Raw genomic sequence first — 20,654 nt, 5'->3', positions numbered from 1 at the left:
CTAAATGACATGCACATATGGCCTGATGTGTGTTCATGCCCACCATTGCAATATATACATAATGGTGGATATTTGCTATGTATAAGCCCGTACTGGCAGCAAAGTATCACTGGAAAGAGGTCATACGGATATTTGATCTCTGTGTATGTATTTGATTTTCAAGCCTTCACCTTCAGACAATTTAAAAAAAGTACACTGGTCTCCTTAACATGGCTTACAGATTACCTCTACAGAATACAGATCCACTCTACTCTATTCCCCCAAGCCCAAAGGAAAATTAATATTCCCTCCTTACTCATCATTCTATACTTTCTCAAACAGTCTGAAATCTATTGTAAATGCATATGTTACCTAAGAGTACATATGCTACCTAACTGTACTACATACAGAGAGATATGAACAGCTCTGGAAATTAAAATGGTGTGACTTCATTCCAGGCAAATTATGAGACATCGTATAATAACTAGGACTGTCAAGTGATTATTTTTTTTAATTGCAATTAATCACACAGTTAAACAATAACAGAATACCATATATTTAAATATTTGGGTGTTTTCTTCATTTTCAAATATATTGATTTCAATTACAACACAGAATACAAAGTGTACAGTGCTCACCTTATATATATTTTTGATTACAAGTATTTGCACCATAAAAAAAACAAAAATAGTATTTTTCAATTCACCTAACACAAGTACTGTAGTGCAATCTCTATCACAAAAGTTGAGCCTACAAATGAAGAATTATGTAAAAAAAACCTGCATTCAAAAATAAAACATTCTAAAATTTTAGAGCCTGCAAATCAACTCAGTCCTACTTCTTGATCAGCCAATCCCTCTGACAAACAAGTTTGCATACATTTGTAGGAGATAATGCTGCCCGCTTCTAGTTTACAATGTTACCAAAGTGAGAACTGGCGTTTTCATGGCACTGTTCTAGCTAGCATCTCAAGATATTTACTCGCCAGATTTGCTAAAGATTCTTATGTCCCCTCATGCTTCAACCACCACTGTAGGGGACATGCATCCATGCTGATGATGGGTTCTACTCGATAACAATCCAAAGCAGTGCAGACCAATGCATGTTCATTTTCATTATCTGAGTCAGACAGCACCAGCAGAAGGTTGATTTTCTTTTTTGGTGGTTCGGGTTCTGTAGTTTTGGCTGCAGAGTATTGTTCTTTTAAAGACTTCTGCTCCATACCTCGTCCCTCTCAAATTTTGGAATGCACTTCAGATTCTTAAACCTTGGGTCAAGTGCTGTAGGCATTTTTAGAAATCTCACATTGGTATCTTTTGTGTTTTGTCAAACCTGCAGTGAAAGTGTTCTTAGAATGAACCACATGTGTTGAGTCATCATCCAAGACTGCTATAACATGAAATATATGGCAGAATGCAGGTAAAACAGAGCATACATACAATTCTCCCCAAAAAGTTCAATCACAAATTTAATTAACGCATTATTTTTTTAACGAGCGTCATCAGCATGGAAGCACGTCCTCTAGAATGGTGGCCAAAGTGTGAAGGGGCATACAAATGTTTAGCATATCTGGCAGGTAAATATCTTGCAATGCCATCTACAAAAGTGCCATGAAAATGCCTGTTCCTATTTACAGTGTCACCAGAAAGTGAGACAAGAGCAGTATTATCTCCTGTAAATGTACCCAAACTTGTTTGTCTTAGCAACTGGATGAAGAAGAAGTAAGGAGGGCTGAGTGGACTTGTAGGCTCTGAAGTTTTACAAATTGTTTTGTTTTTGAGTGCAGTTATGTTACCCCCCCAAAAAAATCCACATTTGTAAATTGCACTTTCAGGACAAAGAGATTGCACTACAGTACTTGTATGAGGTGAATTGAAAAATACTATTTCTTTTGTTTGTCATTTTTACAGTGCAAATATTTGTAATAAAAAATATATACTTTGATTTCAATTACAACACAGAATACAATATATATATGAAAATGTACAAAAACATCCAAAATATTTAATAAAAATTTCAATTGGTATACTATTGTTTAACAGTGCGATTAAAACTGCAATTAATTGTGATTACTTTGAGTTAATTGCATGAGTTAACTGTGATTAAATCTTCAGCCCTAATAATAACTAGTAACTTCAGTGTAACATATAGGGCATGTCTACAGGCAATGAAAAATCCACAGCTGGGCCCTGTCAGCTGACTCAGGCTTGGGGGTCTCTGGCTATGCGGCTTTAAATTGCGTAGATGTTTGGGCTCACAAGAGGGGAGGGTCCCAGAGCCTGGGCTCCAGCCCTGACTGTCTGCACTGCAATTGTATAGCCATACAGCCAGAGTTCCATAAGCCTGAGTCAACTGACATGGGCCAGCCGCAGGTGTTTTACTGCAGTGTAGCCACACCCATAAATTAATTATATCCTATCCTAGATTGTTGTATAGCATTCCTGTATACTGTTAAACAGTTGTTTTCCTTCAACTTATACAAAAAAAAGCACAAATGACTCAAATGTTATTTTACAGCTATACATTTTAAAAATCATTGCAATTTTTTCCTTCTATATGGAAAAAGACTTTTCTGCTACTATAAAGCATAGCTTGTTCTTGTTCATTTATCTGTTGACTAAGCATTGCCCCAAACCCTCCTACTGAGGTATCAGCCTGAAATGAGTTTTGTAATAAACTAAATTAAGAAGAGCTGGAGTTTGCCAGGTGATTATTTGCTGTCTCACTCTAGTCAAATATGCAACTTCATCTAAGTACACTTAGTGAGTAGAGCAGTGGTTCTCAACTCTGGTCCACCGCTTGTTCAGGGAAAGCTCCTGGCGGGCTGGGTCGGTTTGTTAACCTGCCTCTTCCGCAGGTTCGGCCAATCGCGGCTCCAACTGGCCATGGCTCACCGCAGGCCAATGGGGACTGCAGAAAGCAGCACAGGCCGAGGGACATGCTGGCCACCCTTCCCGCAGCCCCCACTGGCCTGGAGCAGCGAACCGCAGCCAATGGGAGCCGCGATGGCCGAACCTGCGGACACGGCAGGTAAACAAACCGACCCAGCCCGCCAGGGACTTTCCCTGAACAAGCGGTGGACCAGAATTGAGAACCACTGGAGTAGAGCATCTATTTCAGCTAAATTATATACAATATTGCACATAAACAAATGTGTTAATAAGATGTTTCAGTTGCACAAGTAAGCACTCATAACACAGGTAATGGAAACATAACTACCTCCCTGAGTGTGTGCATAATCCAACAGTTTTCATTTACATAATCTCAATTTATCTCACAAATAACTCAATATATTAGTTAATTAGTTAAATTTCAGTAAAATGATTGGTTAAGGTATAGCTAAGAAGAACTCAAGTTTTACTATATAGTCTGCAGTCGGTCAGGAAGTGAGTGTGTGTGGGGGGAAATGGGAACAAGGAATGGGGGTGGGGAAACTGGAATCATGTTTGGCTAAGGGCAGGAATGGGAACAGGGACACAGGTATAAGGCTCTGTGGTATCAGAGCTGGGAAGGAGGACACTAAGGAAGGAAACTGGAATCGTCCTTGCTAGAAGTTCACCCCAATAAACATCAAATTGTTTGCACCTTTGGACTTCGGGTATTGTTGCTCTCTGTTCATGCGAGAAGGACCAGGGAAGTAAGTGGGTGAAGGAATAAGCCCCCTAACATGCTCCTTTTATGATCTGTGAATTATTTAACTGCCTTACAGCCAGGGCGGCGTGACTTCTTAGTTTCAGGCTTTGCCAGCATAGTTAACGTGTCAAAATCTCCCTAGTATAGATGCACTTATATCACTATGAAACTGCCTATACCAGTATAGCTTACTCTTGTTTGGCAAAGCAAAATAAGCTATCCTGGTAAAAAGCACCTTGTACCAGTATAACTTATATCTACTGTATGGCTTTTACTGGAATAACTATGTTGGTAAAGCAAAACAAAATGAACAGACGTTAACACCAGTTACTGACATAGGTATGCCACAGAGCAGGCCAATTTAATAGAAAAAAATCTCTATGTAAAATCTGAAAGTCTATTAACAATTAAGAAAACAAGTACAATACATCCACTTTAACAATTTAAGACTACAAAATGGAAAGACAGTAAAGAACTAGCATATGTAAATATCTCTTTTTGTAACTCATGATTTAAACAAACTTTGTCTTTAAATTGTTATTTTTATCCATCATAAATATTAAACTACAACGGAACCTTTGTTGCCCCATCTGTAAAGACCAGAATGTCACCTACTTTTACAGGTACACTTAGGCAATGTTAGTGAGATGGCTACACTCAAATCCAAGTATCGTAATGATTTCCATAATAACAAAGACATGGAAGGTTTTTGACAAGCAATAGGAAAGCATAAAGATTTGGTTCTCTCATTCAGACTGAACCTCAAGCTAACAATTGCCATGCTTCAACTAACTGCAAAGTTTGTCTGCCAACTTTGATGCTCCAATGACTGCCCATACTTTGAGCCTTAAAAATCACATACAAGAGCCCCACGTATAGTGTGATTATGCAAGCATGTAAATTTGCTCCATAACTGCTGATAATTTTTCAGTTACTGAATAATTGTGGTCCAGAATCTAAACTTAAAAAGTTTCTAGCCCTTGTAGTTGCAAAGGAAACCTTCAAAACTTCAGCCAAGAGTAAATCAATACAGCAATGTTCGCCTGTCTAGGGACAGCCTGAAATGATACCTCAAGGAAGTATGAGCTGCTTACATTAAGCTCAAAATGTTGACTCTGAAGCCTAATGATGAATATTTTAAAATGTCAATATTAACTACAGCACTTGAAACATTCATTCACCCAAAGCAAGAAGAAAAAAATTTTAGGGTGAATACTACCAATTTTAACATAATCTAAGATACAAAAATGATCTTTCACCTGTTTTGCTGGCAGTGGGAATTTTTGTGTGTGTGTTTCTACAAAGTCACCCTGCTTGAGTGCAGGGTGTGTACACTGGTGTGTACAGGACTGACAGACTGAGTTTTTTTAGGTTTCAGAGTAGCAGCCGGGTTAGTCTGTATCCGCAAAAAGAAAAAGGAGTACTTGTGGCACCTTAGCAACCAACAAATGTATTTGACATAAGCTTTTGTGAGCTACAGCTCACTTCATCGGATGCATTCAGTGGAAAATACAGTGGGTAGATTTATATAAACAGAGAACATGAAACAATGGGTGTTACCATACACACTGTAACGAGAGTGATCAGGTAAGGTGAGCTATTACCAGCAGGAGAGCAGGGGCGGAAAAAACCTTTTGTAGTGACAATCAGACACCACTGACTTCCTGAGGAAACTACAATCCATCGGTGATCTTCCTGAAAACACCATCCTAGATACTATGGATGTAGAAGCCCTCTACACCAACATTCCACACAAAGATGTCAGGAACAATATCCCCGATAATGTCACAGCTAACCTGGTGGCTGAACTTTGTGCCTTTGTCCTCACCCATAACTATTTCACATTTGGGGACAACGTATACCTTCAAATCAGCGGCACTGCTATGGGTACCCGCATGGCCCCATAGTATGCCAACATCTGTATGGGTGACTTAGAACAACGCTTCCTCAGCTCTCGTCCCCTAATGTCCCTACTCTACATGCGCTACATTGATGACATCATCATCTGGACCCATGGAAAAGCCGCCCTTGAGGATTTCCACCATGATTTCAACAATTTCCATCCCACCATCAACCTCAGCCTGGACCAGTCCACACAAGAGATCCACTTCCTGGACACTATGGTGCTAATAAGCGATGGTCACATAAACACCACTCTATACCGGAAACCTACCAACCGCTATGCCTACCTACATGTCTCCAGTTTTCATCCAGACCACACCACACGATCTATTGTCTACAACCAAGCTCTACGATACAACCGCTTTTGCTCCAACCCCTCAGACAGAGACAAACACCTACAAGATCTCTATCAAGCATTCTTACAACTACAATACCCACCTGCTGAAGTGAAGAAACACATTGACAGAGCCAGAAGAGTACCCAGAAGTTACCTACTACAGGACAGGCCCAACAAAGAAAACAACACCACTAGCCATCACCTTCAGCCCCCAACTAAAACCTCTCCAACGCATCATCAAGGATCTACAGCCTATCCTGAAGGACGACCCATCACTCTCACAGATCTTGGGAGACAGGCCAGACCTTGCTTACAGACAGGCCCCAACCTGAAGCAAATACTCACCAGCAACCACACACCACACAACAGAACCACTAACCCAGGAACCTATCCTTGCAACAAAGCCCGTTGCCAACTGTGTCCACATATCTATTCAGGGGACACCATCATAGGGCCGAACCACATCAGCCACACTATCAGAGGCTCGTTCACCTGCACATCTACCAATGTGATATATGCCATCATGTGCCAGCAATGCCCCTCTGCCATGTTCATTGGCCAAACCAGACAGTCTCTACGTAAAAGAAGTAATGGACACAAATCAGACGTCAGGAATTGTAACATTCAAAAACCAGTCGGAGTACACTTCAGTCTCTTTGGTCACTCGATTACAGACCTAAAAGTGGCAATTCTTCAACAAAAAAAAATCTTCAGAAACAGACTCCAAGGAGAGACTGCTGAATTGGAATTAATTTGCAAACTGAATACAATTAATTTAGGCTTGAATAAAGACTGGGAGTGGATGGGTCATTACACAAAGTAAAACTATTTCCCCTTGTTTATTTCCCCTCCTACTGTTCTTGTAAAGTGCTGGAAATGGCCCACCTTGATTATCACTACAAAAAGTTCCCCGCCCCCTCCAATCTCCTGCTGATAATAGCTCACTTTACAATGTGTATGGTTAACACCCATTGTTTCATGTTCTCTGTGTATTTTAATCTCCCCACTGTATTTTCCACTGAATGCATCTGATGAAGTGAGCTGTAGCTCACAAAAGCTTATGCTCAAATAAATTGGTTAGTCTCAAAGGTGCCACAAGTACTCCTTTTCTTTTTGAGTTTAAGTGATTTGCTTCATGTTGATACATATATTAATTACCAAATTAAACAGGTGATGAAATCTGCCTATACCAAACTAAAGGGAAACTGCCAAAGAAAAAAGAGGGAAGGGAAACACAGTAATAACTGAATTTCTTGACAAAAATCAGGGTCTGGCCTGTTAAATGAGGATAATTACTTATATCTTAGAACAGAAGTGTACCATATTGTGCACTTAATCACACACATGCATTCATCAGTCATGAAAAGCAGAGCAAGAGAAGAATCTACAGTTACATTTCTTTTTTTATATCATAACAAAAAGAAAGGGCCTCTACATTCAGCCATAGTTACCTGAATCTCACTTGTCCAAATTACTGTGAGCCAGCTGTGATTTCTCTCTAACAAAGGGAGCCAGGAGGATCACCTTTTGTTATGCACACTCCTTTGCCACACACTCAAAGCTATCAAGCTATTAAATAGCATCTACTGGTGCAACCGTTTTGTTTTGCTAATCAAAGCTTTCCCCTTCCCCCCATGGTAACTTGTTTTGCATTTTGGAAACCAAAACAGGGTAATAGGACTTCAAAAGTTAACTTAGTAAAACTCAAATTTGGAAATTGATAATGCACCAGACACCAATGTCACCTAACATCTGTCATGTGCCCTATTAAGTTGAATGAACAACAGTGATACCACTGAAAAGTTTATTCTGGAATTTAAGTTGCACAAAACCTATAATCTTGAACTCCAGAAAAAGATTACCCCTCACAATATTCCCTCTCCCCCACTTTCTTCCAAGCTCCCCCATTTCTTCTCTAGGGTCTATCACTTTTCTTCTCTCTCCTTAGGTACAATGAACTGATTGCTACTCTCATCCCAGCTTCCACCAGCACATCCATAGAAGTTTGCTGCCTACCCTATGCAAGTCTGGAAGTCAGCACTCTTCCCAAAATGCTGTCAGTTGCAATTTTCCTTTCATGGGTACATGAGGCTGGACTTGGCTTCTGGATTTGAGAGAGCACTGTGCAAGACATGCAAAAATAGAGAGAGCCTGGCCCACCACTGCTGTCATGCTCCATACACACAGCCACCAGCTAGTGTACCACGAGGCAAAGATTAAGCTGCAGATTTCATAGCAATACCATAATGACACCACAGTTTTGTTAAGGAGATCCAGATGATTTCATCATTACATCTACAGCACTTAACACCCAAGGACACACAAAATGGTTTATGTGCTAAATATTTTACAATCTAAATTAGCCACACTACAAAGCAGTAAATTCCAGAGCGGATGAGAAAAGGAAGGAAGGCATGAGAGACAGAGACAATGGCTCTTAGCAAACCATCACTTCAATTCATATATCTCTCAGGTTATTTAGTAGCAGTTTCCCCATCTTCTTTCCATCTTCTCCTTATTAGTGATGTTTGCAGGGCACATATGACAACAGAACAGCAATTATGGCTGGGAGTTTACGAAGGCTACGTCTACACCACAAATGATTTTGGTATAACTTACTTTACTCAGGGGTGTGAATAATCCACAATCCTGAGCAACCTAAATTATACCAATCTAAGCACCAGTGTGGACAGCGCTATGTGGGGGGAGAGATTCTCTCATTGATATGGCTACCAACTCTCGTGGAGGCAGGAATTAAGTTGACAGAAGAGCTCTCTCCTGTCGGCTTAGAGCATCTTCACCAGAAGCATTGGTGCAGCTGTGCCGCTGTGGAGTAGACATAGCCCAAGAAAGTATTAATTTGGGGTGGGAAGGGATAGGAAGGAGAGAAGTGGGACTGGAACTGGCAGACAGAAACAGGAAGTTCTTCCATGCACAGAGGGAGGCATATATAATACAGATTTGTGAACAGAGTTGGTCCAAATGATTTTGATTTAAAATGTTGATTAACATGAACAATTCTGCCAAAAATTGGAAAACGGGTCCATCTTAAACTCTGCAAAATGGAAACAACTTCAACATTTTTTTGAAAATTTTTAATTATGGAACTAAATGCTCGCATGAAAATTAAGTGCATGAAGTCTGTGCACCCGACTTTGAAACAGCAAAACCAGAACTTATGAACTGATTAGGAATTCTAAAGTCACTATTTATTGTATTTGGCTGCCACACGTACATATTTGATCTTGTTAAATCTTCAAATATTTTCTTTTAAAAAATGTAAACTCCTTCTAAAATAAATATCATGGTTTGGTTGACACCCATCAGAAATGTAATAGCTGTCAGTTAAAAAGTTTGCACATTCCTAAAAATGTTAAGGTCTAAAATTATTTTACTCTTACTCTGATATACAAAGATTCAATCAGGAATTTTAATATAAAATCTGAATGTATGGGGTTTTAGTGGTTGACCTACATGGCTAAATAGAAATACAGATCCAAAATTCCTTTAGAAAATGCATTTTAGACTATTTGAGCATTTCTCAATTTTTGTTTGTAAAAATGTGAATAGGCAGCAAACTTATTTTCAGGTTTGATTTCCTTATCTTGATTGGAAAAATAATATTTTTAAAAAACAATTTACAAATGACCCATGAAAGTTAATTGATTTCAACATGAGCAGAATTAAACCCATAAACATTATTCCTCTACACCTTTTACAAATGGTGTGAAAAGACATTTTAAAACAGTTGATTTTGGAAATGGGCAAGAAAAAAAAATCAAAAGTAAGCATTTTTATTTTTTCTTCCTACCCCTAACTTTAAGAGGGATTTTTTTTTCCCATGCAGACTTACATGTGGAACTCATTAACTTTACTGCGAGTGCCCTGCTACAACCTCATAAATACTGCTGAAAACTTTAGCTCAGAACAACCAAACCCACCCCTGAAATTTCAGAGAAGGTTCATTGCCAGAGCTACCAGTCTCAGAATGCTGGTAGCACAAATAGCATGCTGAACTAGGTCTAAATTGTATTCTGGGATACAATATACAAACAGTAAAAAAAAAAAAAAAAAAAAAAACCAACAATATGTTATTTAAAAATTAGGGCTGTCAATCAATCACAGTTAACTCAAGTATTTAACTCAAAACAAATTAACTTGATTAAAAAACTTAATTGTGATTAATTGCAGTTTTAATCACACTATTAAAAACAATAATAGAATTTACCAAATTAAATTATAAATATTTTGATGTTTTTCTACATTTTCAAATGTATTGATTTCAATTACAACCCAGAATACAAAGTGTACAGTGTTCACTTCACATTATTATATTTAAGTATATATATTTGCTCTGTAAAAAAGATAAACAAAGAAATAGTATTTTTCAATCTACCTCTTACAAATACTGTAGTGCAGTGGTTCAGGGGGGCCATGGAGCCCGAGGGCTGAAACCCGGTGCCCCGAGCCTCAGCGCTGAAGCCAGGAGCGGCGCGGGGCTGAAGGCAGCGCCCCCACCCCACCTGCTGCCCCCAAGCCAGGAGCAGCGCAGGGCTGAAGCCAGCTGGCACCCCCTCCCCGAAGCCGGGAGCGGCATGGGGCTGAAGCCAGTAAACCTCCTCCCACCCCACCAAGCCAGGAGCAAAGGGGGGCTGAAGTCAGGAGCCCCAGCGTCCCACCCCGACCCAAAGCTGAACGCCGCACCTGGAGCCTCCCCCCAACCTGTACACAGTCCCTACCTACCCACCCACTGCCTGCACCCTGAGCTACTTCCCTGCCTGCACACTGCCCCTAGTTACCCCCCTGCACCCTGGGCTACTCCCCCTAACTTCACACAGCCCTTAGCTATCCCCTCCCTGCATCCTGAGCTACCCCCCTGCCTGCACACAGCCCCTATCTACCCCCTGCCTGCACCCTGAGCTACCCCTGTACCAGCACACAGCCCCTAGCTACCCCTCTCCCTGCACCCAGAGCGGTTTCCAAACTTCTTAACTGAGTCCCCCCTTTGAATTATATTTTTTGGTTGTGTCCCCCTACAACCCACACAGGCTGGGTGGCCTCCTGAGTGAGTTGAGGGGGTGCTCCCTCCCTGGACCCTGCTGTGCGGAGCTGGCTCGAGCCCCACCAACCCTCCACGGATAGAAGTAAAACTATGCCTATGCCCAGAGGTCCCCCCACACACACTAGGCCCTGGCATTTTTATAGTATGTTGAGGCGGGCCTCAGCAAGAAAAAGGCTGAGAGCTCCTGCTGTAGTGCAAAGTTTTTTTTATCATGAAAGTGCAACTTACAAATGTAGAATTTTTTTTAACATAATTGCACTCAAAAACAATGTAAAACTGTAGAGCCTACAAGTCCATTCAGTCCTACTTCTTATTCAGCCAATTGCTAAGACAAACAAGTTTGTTTACATTTATGGGAGATAATGCTGCCCTCTTCTTATTTACGTCACCTGAAAGTGAGAACAGCATTCACATGGCACTGTTGTAGCCAGGTTGCAAGGTATTTACAAGCCAGATATGCTAAACATTTGTATACCCCTTCATGCTTGGGCTGGTAAATTGTCCTTTTTTACAGTGCAAACATTTGTAATCAAAAATAATAATATAAAGTGAGCACTCTACGCTTTGTGTCTTTGTTGCAATTGAAATAAATACCTTTGAAAATTTAAATTGGTATTCTATTATTGTTTAACAGTGCAATTAAAACTGCAATTAATTGCTATTAATTTTTTTAATCTAATGATTAATTGCAATTATTTTTAATTGTTTGACAGCCCTCTTAAAAATATGATTATATTATATTTATTAGACATCAACACGACAGCCTTTCTGGCAATCCTCTTGTATGTTTTCTTCTTACAAACGAAATACCACTAAATGATAGACCCAATATATCAAGCTGGTCGAGTACAACAGTATCTTTCAGTCACATTAGTCTTCTAACTCTAAGTGGTACATGGGAAACTGACAGGTCACAAGGTTCTATCTTCTTTTCCCTGTTTCCAGCTGCTAAACCGCATCAAAAGACAAATAAAATACTTCCCTACTGCTCAAATTTTTACGTAAGAAATAGCTGTATTTAGCATATGGATGTCACATGGCCATGTGCGGAGCTGGCCATAAGAAACTTGCTGTGAAGCTAACACTATATGAAAGAACCTGGTGTTCAAAAGTATATTACCATCAACAGCACATTTTTCAGAAATGTTGCTTCCTTGTTGTGACCAGACTGTACATCTCTGATACACTTCATACTTTTGGCACTTGATCTTTTTTGACAAGGCCAACAATCATGTGAACTTTTTTTTTCCCCACAGTATTTCCAAATTAGGCCTTATTTATTCATTGGACAATCTGGAGATATTGTGAGTTTCCCATACCTTCAAAAAAATCTAGTACATCAGCTGACTGATGTAATAAAGTAACAGGGTAAAAATAAAACTGAAAGCTTTCCTGCAAAATTAATATAAAAAAATAACTGTGTTCCTCCTTAATGACATGACTTTCCTCTCCACAAAGTGCCTTTACTCCATTACTACTCATTAAAAAGAGCACAACTTTGTAATATATTTCTCCCAAAAGGCATGATAAATTCCAATATGTTGGGTTTTAGAATTTTCTGAGGTCCTAATATACTTTCTTTACAGCTAAACAGTAACCAAGAGAAAAGATTTTCCACAAACAGATGCTATAATGCAAATCTACCACTAAACTCAAATAGATTAGGCATAAGGAAATCCATGGGAGTCTGTGGGAGGTGGGAAAAAAGAATGGCATTATCTCCGCCCAAGGCCCCTGTGGTTGGTACTGCAGAAGACCCCGTGGACCCTGTCATGGTTACAGGGCTAGGTAAACTCTAACCCTTCTCTGGTCTCTTTGAACACACCCCCTGAGGTAAAAGACCTTGTGCCTTTATGTTTTCTGGAATGGAATCATACCATCTTCCCACTCTTAGAAGGAGTGCCCAACTGGGTTGAGCATCTGCAGTACTTTCCTTAGGGACCTGTTATCAATGGTTAGTTGATGCACCTGATGAAGTGAAATGAGCTGTAGCTCACGAAAGCTTATGCTCAAATAAATTTGTTAGTCTCTAAGGTGCCACAAGTACTCCTTTTCTTTTTGCGAATACAGACTAACACGGTTGCTACTCTGAAACCTAGAGGAAATGTAACAATGGTTTTGGCTGTTAGCCGGATTCCACTAATACACACTTCCAAATGTGATTCTTTTTAAATAAAGTTATTTGCTTTATTACTGCTTCAAGTTTTTTAAATGAGCACCAACTTTTTAAACTCGATTGGCACACAAGATCCACAGGGAGCGAGCGCTGGTCTGACAGATTTTGTGAGGCCCATCTAAGCAGTGCTCCCTGCTGCAGACTATAGCAAAATTACAGGTTGGGTGGAAAGGAAAGAGCTGTTCCTGGATGGGATATTTGCGAAGCAGTTACACAACTATCCACATAGAAAATTTTTAAAGGCCTGATTCTCACACTGAGAACCACTCACACTGCTTGGCAGTGTAAAAGGTCCTTTTAAGTGGGAAAAAATTAAGCGTGTTAAGGTAAATAAGAATCAGAACCCAATTTCTTAAAGCTTTATATTTAAACTTTAAACACTTCCAATGTCTAACAAGAACGAGTCTCTCTCTATCCTCCCCATGCCCCCACGTTCATGCCTTGCCAGTCTCCTGTGTCCCTGCCTGACTCATTGAAATCTTTCTATTAACTCTCCACTTTCCCCAGTTACTAAATAACACCTCTCAGAAAGGCCAACAAAACAAAATTAAATTGGAGTTCGTAAGCCATGCTGTTTTGGAGATAGAATGAGCCAAAAAAAATTTTTTTTTAATTTTAAAAACTGAATTTCAGGTACATTTTCAAAATACCATAACTTTGACACTCCTTTTATACTTTTTCCTATACTTAACAGAAAAATTCTCATGCTGCATTTCATCCCAGGGTAGAAGTTTTGTTTTAGAAAGACTATATTATCTGGGAAGTTGGGAGAGAGTGAAGTATGACATTCCATAATATTGATCCATTTCAACCCAGTGATTTTTTTTCCTCTTTTTCCTGACATTAGTATTTAAGTTAGAGTGATTTTAACTCTCGAGACAGAGGTATGTAAATTCTGTAGCAATTCATTGCAGAGAAGGCTAGAGCAAATAGGGTGGATAAAAATTTGATTTAAAGAAAAATTATTTAAATTTCTTATTTAAATGAAAATCATATTTTATCCATCCTATTTTCCTCTGACATTTCTCTACAACTCATTGCTGCAAAGCAGACCCTGTTACCAGATACCAAAGCTCAACAGCAAGAAATGCTTGATTGTTTTCTCTGTACAAAATCAGAGCACCCAAAATGTTAGAAAGTGTTTATTACAGCAAACATTTTTATCCACACTATGGATGAAAATTTTACCAAATGTTATGTTTGATATGGAAAACCTGTTTTTTGTGCTCCAAAAAAACCTTACTGTTTCCATTACGTATAACCATAGTCAGAGGAGTACACTATAATACTGAAGCAAGAGCATTTTTATTTTATTTATCTATCTATCTGTTGTGCCCAATTCAGGTTAGCAATAGTTCAGAAGAGTTGATCTTTGGGAAAGAAGCTGAAATAGGAAAAACTTCAGCCTGGAGAACCTATTGCAATAATAGATTGCACACAAGGTGATTTTCCTCTATTTTTTGATGATCAAAACAACTGTTCCTGTGGAACCATTTATACAACATCAATTTTTTTTTCTCCTGTCCAATATGGGAGAAAACTGCCAGAAAAAAGAGAAAAGGAAAATGGCAAAACCAGCAGAGACTGCCCTTTATTATGAGAACTGGATGGACTTTACAGAAGGAAAGTCATTACAAACATCATAGTATGCCACTTGCACTGAACATATGGAGCTGCTGAATGACATACCAAAAGAAGAGGCTGAGTTCTGCACTGGTTTAATGCATTAATCATAAACTTCTGCAGATCTGGGCTATGTCTTATATTGGGGTGGCCACTCTTCAGAAGTTAATATGCGGCTTCTTGCATAGGCACAGACTCCGGGGCTGGCACTACAGGCACCAAGTTTCCAATGTGCTGGGGGGGCGCTCACTGCTCAACCCCTGGCTCTGCCACAGGCCCTGGCCCCATTCCGCCCCTTTCCTGAGCCTGTCGTGCCCTCACTCCTCCCCGAGCCTCCTGCAAGCCACAAAACAGCTGATCAGCAGGTGCATGGAGGGAGGAGGAGGTGTTGATTTGTGGGGCTGCCGGTGGGTGGGAGGCGCTGGGAGCGGAGGGGTGGGGGGAGCTGATGGGGGCGCTGCTGAAGTATTACTGTGGCTCTTTGGCAATGTACACTGGTAAATTCTGGCTCCTTCTCAGGCTCAGGTTGGCCACCACTGTCTTATTTAGTCCAATTTGATTGTGTCTCGGAGCCATTGCAGAACTGCCATGATTGACAATCTGCTGGAGAACTCAATGAAAAGCGGGACTTGGGTGTGTTAGCAAAGCAGAGTTCGGAAAGCACACACAGCACCTGCGCCCCAAGTTAATGCTAGCAATTCCCTACTTTCATAAGAAACATTCTTCAGTATTCCTTTTATTTTTTACTAGATTCTTAAGACCTTGGGGTAAGGGGTGGAGTGGGGGCAAGGGTGGAGCCCCCCCTCCCCCAGCATATTAGAAAGTCTACGCCTCTGATGGCTGGCTCTGGGGTAGACTAGCAGTAATCTTCCTTACTAATCCCCTTTGTAGTCCCCAGGAGGAGGGAGAAGATGCAGAAAACACCTTCTCCCTTCTACCAGGTAAAGTTGGGGGGTTGGGGGGGGGAGGGAATGAGAAATTTATCAGAACCATGTAGCCAGACATTGGTTGTGACAGGATGCAGAGGCAACACCTAGTTCTCAGTAAGCAAAAGGTCATCACCTCTGGCTTTCCTTTCTTCTCCCCGTATACACATGATTTGATAAGGAGCTATAAAAATGGCTGCTTGTCAGCCACGGGGGAAAAAGTACCTATAAAAAGGCAGAGGTCTAGATCCAGGGATCAGTGAACCCCAGATTGGAGAATTCTTGTTGTTTGTCTTTAATTTATGCTGAAAAAGTTTCGCTCTTGCTGATTACTGTTGTCTTATTTCTGCTAAGTCACTTACATGATGGTTCTCCCAGAGACTGGCCTTTTCACCAGGGCACTGCCCTGAGCATCGCCGATGGAAAGACACTCCATACACACGTATACTTTGTCTTTTGTAACTCCCTGTAGCTAGTAGGTACCTTGTACATTTTTTAAGCGCTGGCAAGCACCCTACTCCCCACACATCATTAAGGAAAAAATTGCCTACTAGCCAATTGTGAATGGATTTTTCAAGCCCTACCAAAAGGGAAAAACAAAATATTAATTCCACACAAAAAAAACTATATTAAAAAGTATTCTTAGGGTTGCAGAGTGAACCATTCAAAAGTTAGGAAAGGCCAGAATCCAGGTAGCACACACAACCTTAATTCTGCCTTTTTGTAAGTATGCATTATGATATAGTCTTTCCTTATATGATCACATGATGTATTTTCCCCTGCGTGGACACTTACTTCACTTACCACACAGGATGGGTAATGCTCAGTGAATGAGGCAGCTGTTCAATATTTATTTTTATCCTCTCCATTCAAAAGGGGACTCATCTTATTTACTGCACACCATCTAAACCTTTCACTGAATAAGGATTTTTTCAAGAATGTCTTCATGAGCTTTTCTATAACACTCACCACCACATTGTACATAAATTTATCAATGTCCCTGAGGCACTCTTATCTTCAAAATACTTCTTTAGAGAATTAATACCACATTTTACAGGTGAGGAGCCGAGGCACAGGAAGATTAAAGCCAAAACTTGTAAGTGACCACCTATTTTGGGTACCTCACTGTGACACCTTGTACACCCACATACCCCACTTTTATATGGTTATGTTATATTGTGTACAAAGTATGCCTTGTGAGGTATTGTTTGAAAACTGAAATCTGCTGAATATTATTATCCTGATGAAATGTGTGTAACATCACTGCACGTAAAATTGTGAGATCCTGTTATAAGTTTGTTATTGAAATATATTGTAATTCTGGGTAACGCCCTTAGACCATTTTCTCAAAGACAAAGGCACGCCAGTTAAGTGCTAAACGGCCATTACCTGCTTAATCGGAGATTTACCAGCAGAGGAGCTGTAAACAAGAAATTTACAATTCATTTCAAGGACAGTTGGCAGTTCACGTACACCACAGAACTGCCTGATCCCATGACCCATCAAAGACTTTTCCAGTACAAAGGGTCAGAGTATAAAAAGGAGAGGCAGTGACCACCTCATCACCTCTCTTCCCTCTTCTCTACATGGCAGCAGGATTGCTTGAAAGACACCACTGAATTGGGAGAGTGGTCCTGGCATGGAGGTTTTTCCCACCAGTACAAACTGTTGCAAGCTTTTGTAGAGAAACCTTTTTGTTTTTAAACTTCTTAGTAAAGTTTAGGAATTAGCTTGCATGTTTACCTTTTTATTTCTTTTGTAACCACCACTGACTTTTATTCCTTACCACTTGTAAATCACTTAAAATCTCTCTCTCTCGTGAATAAACTTTTTACTGTTTTATCTAAATCAGTGTGTTTGATTCAAGTGTTTGGAAAATCTATATTCAGATCAACAGGGCTGGTGCATATTCATTCCATTTGTTGGAATGACAGACTAATTCATGATCTTGTATGGTCCGGGGGCTACTGAACGATACCAGATGCACATTTCTGGGGAGGCAAGGTTGGGACTGAGGGATGGGCGGATATCGCCCTGTATCTATTCATGGATGGCTGGGCGTAGCATTCATATATTCAGCTGGGAGTGACTTTACATGCTGATGGCTGTGAGTGAGCAGAGCCTGGAGGGGTTTGCTGATCACTAGCAAAGCAGTGTAAAAGGGATCCTAGGCTGGAGAGCTAAAGGGACACAGCAGTCCAGGCTGCACCTTGAGGAACATCACACTCAGTAACTGAATGCTGAACTTAATTTTTGATTTTTTCAGAGGTGATCATCTCACAGGTCCCACTAATTTCAACTGGAATTGAGAGTGTTGAGAACTTCAGACAAAAAAAAAAAAAATCAATCCTTGGAGTCTCAAATAGGGCACCCAAAAAAAGAGAATCACATAATTAGTGATCATGTCCAAAAGTTTTCATTTATCATGTAGGAAGTGTACAGCAGAGCCGGGGATAAAACCCAGCTATCACAGATCCCAGGCCAGAATCTTGATCACAAAACTCTTCTTTCTCTTCCTTCAGTCCCTGCCTCACGCACTGTGCATCCCGTGCACTGAACGAAGCAGTGGGAAAACAATTATACACGATCAGAGTTAAAGTTAAAGACTATGTCATAATACATATGCACAAAGGAGCAGAATTAGGTTGCGTGGTATTGCTTAATTCTGATATTTCCTAAATATTACACCCTAATATGCTTTTACCATAGCTTTTAAATGGACTTTTTGAAAGAAAAATGGAGAAAATAATTCTATCATATGCAGGTCTTTGCTAAACAACAGTTAGAAGGTTGGATAGCAGAATTCCTGTCTCTGGGAAAGGAGTGATTAAAGCAGGGGATTGAGAATTAGGAATCCTGGGATAATTATACTTTGCGTTTACATACTGCAAATTCTCAGTGGGTCTCAAAGCATTTTGTATGCAAGAAGGGCCCCATTTTACAGCACAGCCAAGCACACAGATTTGGCATATTCTTGCTGAAAGGTAGTGTACTTTAGAAAAGGAGACTTGGGTCCACCATATCAGAGATCTGGGTTCTATTCCAACTTCTGCTAGAAGGGACATGTGCAACCTCTTTAGTCCTCGTTTATTCCTCCTGTAAAATGGGAGGAATGATATATGCCTCCCTCCTAGTGAAGAGATATAAAGTCTTGTGCAATAATAAGAGTTGAGAAACACAAATAATTATTATTCTAATAAATGGAAGAGACAAGACCCAAAAAAAGGCCTCCTATTCCGAGCCCAGTGTTCCTTCCCCCAAGCCACTAGGCATCTTGATGGGGGAAAAGAACCAGCTACATTCATTTTGCCCGTGTTGGGTTTGAAGCTATAGCTCCATATAGCTATTTAGAAGTGATACGCGAGGCTCAGTCTGGCCCAGGAGCATGCATGCTTTTAACTAGTTCCCCTGGCTCACAACTCAGTCAAACTTAGAGGGATTTTCATGGGGACAACAAAAGGAACATCTGAGCTTGGAACTATCGCCCTGCCAAAATTTCAAATCCATACGCAAAATCCCTGGGACTCTAGACCTGTCATAAAAAAAAAAAAGATTTAAAACAATATATATGTTGTTATCTCCTTTTCACTGACCTACTCTCAAAAGTGAGAACACTGCTTTTGATTAAACATTTAAAAAAAAATCAGCTTGAGACTGAGACCAAGCTGGACAGTTTCAGCCCAAAAGGTTAACGTTTGTCTAAGTTACAAGAAACTAGAAATATGGAGTTACAGAGAAAATATTAAGCAACCTTAATAATAGGGTTTAGCAGAGTTGTAATTGCAGAACACAGAATAAAAGAATTGTTAAAAACAAAATCTCTTGGGATGTCATAAACCTCCTAGTTTTGCCACTCCATCCTCCCCCCTTTACAAAATATCCAACTGGTCCTTAAACTTACTTTCATTTCTGTTGCTTTATTCCCTGTATTTCCACCCAATTTCTAATTTGTGTTCGGCATTTTATTTTAAAAACCTTTTCTTAACCACTACACAGGTATAAATAATTTATCTGGTTGCAAAATACTGAATACATTTGTAATTTTGAGTACACTGTAAGGTCACTTCTACACGAAGGAAATAAATGGTGAAAATTAACTGAACCTCACCGCTCCCACAATGTCAGTCTCTTTACTTTCCTTCTCCGCAGGTGCTTTTACAATAATTATCTAGGTTCTTTTAAAAGGGACACTATCAAGTCATAGACTCAATTTTTAAGTTTTGATAGAAAACGAAATTTCCAAAAAAAAGTTTGGGTGAAATCCTTGCCACACTGACGTTGATGGCTGTTTTGCCCGATGGGGATGGGATTTCACTTTTTACTGGCAGAAATTTTTATTTTCTTTTTACTTAAGAGCGGCCATACTGGGTCAGACCAAAGATCCATCTAGCTCAGTATCCTGTCTTCGAACAGTGGCCAATGCCAGGTGCCCCAGAGGGAATGAACAGAACAGGCAATCATCAAGTGATCCATCCCCCTGTTGCCCATTCCCAGCTTCTGCAAACAGAGGCTAGGGACACCATCCGTGTCCATACTGGCTAACAGACATTGATGGATCTATCCTCCATGAACTTACCTAGTTCTTTTTTGAACGCTGTTATAGTCTTGGCCTTCACAATATCCTCTGGCAAGGAGTTCCACAGGTTGACTGTCCATTGTATGAAAAAATACTTCCTTTTGTTTGTTTTAAATCTGCTGCCCATTAATTTCATTTGGTGACCCCTAGTTCTTGTGTAATGAGAAGGAGTAAATAACACTTCCTTATTAACTTTTTCCACACCAGTCATGATTTTATAGACCTCTATCATTAATTAAACATTATGTCATGTGATTAAGTCTCCAGGAATATGTCCAACCAAAATTGGCAATCCTATCTGGAGCCTTTTTTAAAAATTGGCATCACATTAGCTATCCTCCAGTCATTTGGTACAGAAGCTGATTTAAATGATAGGTTACAGACAACAGTTAGTAGCTCTGCAATTTCACATTTGAGTTCCTTCAGAACTCTTGGGTGAA

The 20,654-nt window shown here is 40.0% G+C and overlaps 1 protein-coding gene across 15 annotated transcripts in view; it reads right to left on the bottom strand.

Moving 5' to 3' along the window:
• The window catches only part of KDM4C (lysine demethylase 4C), a 475,753-nt gene that overhangs the window by 447,198 nt on the left and 7,901 nt on the right, over positions 1 to 20,654 (bottom strand). The window lies entirely within an intron of this gene.

This window comes from Caretta caretta, chromosome 5 (genome assembly GCF_965140235.1).
Source record: "Caretta caretta isolate rCarCar2 chromosome 5, rCarCar1.hap1, whole genome shotgun sequence".
Classification (NCBI taxonomy): domain Eukaryota; kingdom Metazoa; phylum Chordata; order Testudines; family Cheloniidae; genus Caretta; species Caretta caretta.
Note: the sequence above shows the minus strand (reverse complement) of the source record. Positions and strands in the feature narration are given on the sequence as shown.